The sequence below is a fragment of the Pseudochaenichthys georgianus genome, chromosome 9 (assembly GCF_902827115.2).
Source record: "Pseudochaenichthys georgianus chromosome 9, fPseGeo1.2, whole genome shotgun sequence".
Classification (NCBI taxonomy): Eukaryota; Metazoa; Chordata; class Actinopteri; order Perciformes; family Channichthyidae; genus Pseudochaenichthys; species Pseudochaenichthys georgianus.
Window position 1 is genome coordinate 48,147,387 of NC_047511.1, and position 2,831 is coordinate 48,150,217.

A 2,831-nucleotide genomic window follows, 5' to 3' on the forward strand; every position below is an offset into this window, starting at 1 on the left:
TCTATGTTTATTATAACATTTTTCTGCATGTCAAAATGAAAGACAACCCACACACCTATCAATCATCAAACCGTGGGGTCTTAATTCATTACGTGTTGATTTCTATCAACGGGGGAGTACCAGAGCTATTTAATAGAAGAGTTACGACACCGGAAGTCCAAAAACGGTTATCATCACGTGGTTCATGTAGACGAGGATCGTTCCCCGGAAGCTCATGGCGGGCAATGTGAATGCATTGATAACAGGAGATAGAACTACGATTTGGTAATTATTAGTGAATAAAGGTTTTGATTTGCAATATTTATACAACAAATCGATATGTGTATGTATTTACATCAATATGTTTTAAAAAATAAAATCGAATTTGCTAATATTAAGTGATAATATTAGGATTAGTGTGAACAGCTAGTTTACATGTTACTAACAGTGCCTTGGTTAAAGAGCCTGTTGCTGTTTATTTATAGCTTTGAATTCTTTCAAACCAATATTATCTACTTGTATGGTAGTCAGGAGCATCACTTTCTAATGTGTATTGATACATTTAGAGGGAGGGGATCTAAAGTAATGCTTTAAAATTCAGATTGGATTCATTTCTACCATTTTCTTAAATTCATGGTAGTTTCAGTAATCCCCATGGTAACAGAGGACACAAGTTATCTAAATGACTAATGTCGTCTTTATGGCTTTCAGAAAGGACAGGAGACCGACAGGATATGATGATGATGATGTTAAATGTGTTGTTTTAGGAACATCCATTGCAAATACATGGAATTCAATAAACATAGAAGAGCATATCATGCAGTTTGTCGGTGCCTTTTCCTCCGTGTTGTCCTGGTTTGCTGTGCTGCCTCCTAGTCGCCACCATGGTTTGCTGTGCTGCCTCCTAGTCGCCACCATGGTTTGCTGTGCTGCCTGGGGATGCTCCAATCGCTCCGAGAAAGGAGTACGAATGTACGGCTTCCCCCACTGACACAGAGCGGAGGAAAAAATGGCTGGCTCAAGTCAGCAGGAGCAATTTCACGACCAACAGCAACAAAATATGTGATTTATATACAAACACTGCATTTGCACTTTTTCACAAAACGAAAACCACACCATTGGGAAAGCTTAATGTTTTGTTTAATACAAAAAAACAGGGAAAGGCTTGAAAAACACTGAGAGTTGAGACTCAGGGTGCAGGGTGAGGGTCTCAGTGCAGGTATTCAGGCTCCATTGAACCCCCCTCTGGTTCTTGTGCTGAGAGAGGGAGCAACAGACAGGAGAAAGGGTTATACACACACAGCACACCTATTGGATGGGAAATGCCTTGGGGAGATAAGGTGTTTACTTATATAAAACAGTAGTATTAAACGTACCTTGTGTTTTCACTCTCACTTAAGTCCCTCTCCCTTTGCCATCAATCCAGAATCAGCTGAGCTGCAACATTATACAGACAGGTAATAATCAACAGAATCACAAGGACACAATATGGCTCTGCTAAAAACACTCACTCTTACACGCACCAAAGTTATATTTATCTAATATTTAACTCCCTCCACCCCCGCATACAATCCCGTTTAGAAGCCCCTCTTCTCTAATTCAACATGTTGGACGAAATGACATAGAGAGAACGGAATTTACAATTGAAAGGCTGTTCAACGTGTGTTGTTAACTTGCTTCGGTATGCTAGCTTAATCTGTTATCTGTAAACGTTCCCTAAATCTACTAATTTAGGGATAATCCACTGACATCCTTTAATACACATGTTCATTTGAATCAGATGTACTGATAATATCCGCAATATAAATCTTTAAACTTCTTCTTACCTTTAAAAGTCCGTCACGAACGGTCTATTATGCAGCAACTCCACAGCTCTGCCAGCCTTGGCGCTAACTTCCGGGGAACGATTGAGAGGCTCCACGATCCGCCATTGCTGTAAAAAAGTGGTCCATTGGAGTGAACGGAGATGTCGTAACTCTTCTATTAAATGGCTCTGGGGAGTACTTCAGGAAAGTCGACAGGGGGGGGGGCTAGTGGAGTACTCCGTGACCACAGAGTGTGAACGTTGTGATCAGCTGTTTTAGCGCAGGTCTCCAGTGAAGGGGGGGGGGTCTCCCTCCGCAGCCGGTTGGCGTACTTTTGGCACAGTTCCGTTGTACAGACCGACGTTAACAGCAGCCTGTCTGTGCACACGGAGACCGACTCTGTCGTCCGGTGATCGAACCGCCTTCTGGAAAAACTTCACAAGTACGTCGGTACGCAAATGCGCTTTGTGACACAAGTGACGGCACGCATTTCAGATTACGCACATAACCTGCGTACCAGTTATGTGCACCCCTGGCTGTACTACAGCAAGAGTATTCTGCGTCGGGACTTCCTGCAACAACACCACGCCGTTATCAAAGATGTTCTATTGAGAAGACGATCACTACGTGACAAAAGTTTTCAAAACCGTGGCTACTGAAATCAATCTTACTAACTGCTGTCTGTGCAGTTTACTCCGCGAGTTGGCAGACTTTATTTTGCTCACTTTAACATCATGTCTCATGGTGGGGCTAAGCCATGTCTTGGTATGGCTGTAGCCTACCCCAGCCATACCCTGGCGCTGCCACTGGTGGCACGTATGGGGCGGGCCATTCTGCACATGCGTTAAATATTTTAACGCAATTAATTCAAAAAATTAATTACCGCCGTTAACGCGATAATTTTGACAGCACTAATATATATATGGTGTTTTGTATGTTGTTGCTTCAAAGCTTGGAGCTGGGCGTGTCTGAAGCTCGACCAACAACCAATCACATGAATCTCCCGCCCCTGACACACAAGCAGCGGTTTGATTGGCTAGAGCTTGT

The 2,831-nt window shown here is 43.0% G+C and overlaps 1 long non-coding RNA gene across 1 annotated transcript; it reads right to left on the reverse strand.

Moving 5' to 3' along the window:
- Window positions 1–1,195: 1,195 nt before the first annotated feature.
- LOC139434454 (uncharacterized) lies at window positions 1,196–1,971 on the reverse strand. Its single transcript, XR_011643810.1, has 3 exons — window positions 1,806–1,971; window positions 1,356–1,411; window positions 1,196–1,236 (listed from the first exon to the last, which is right to left on the reverse strand). It is a non-coding gene; the product is annotated as an uncharacterized lncRNA (long non-coding RNA).
- Window positions 1,972–2,831: the final 860 nt, after the last annotated feature.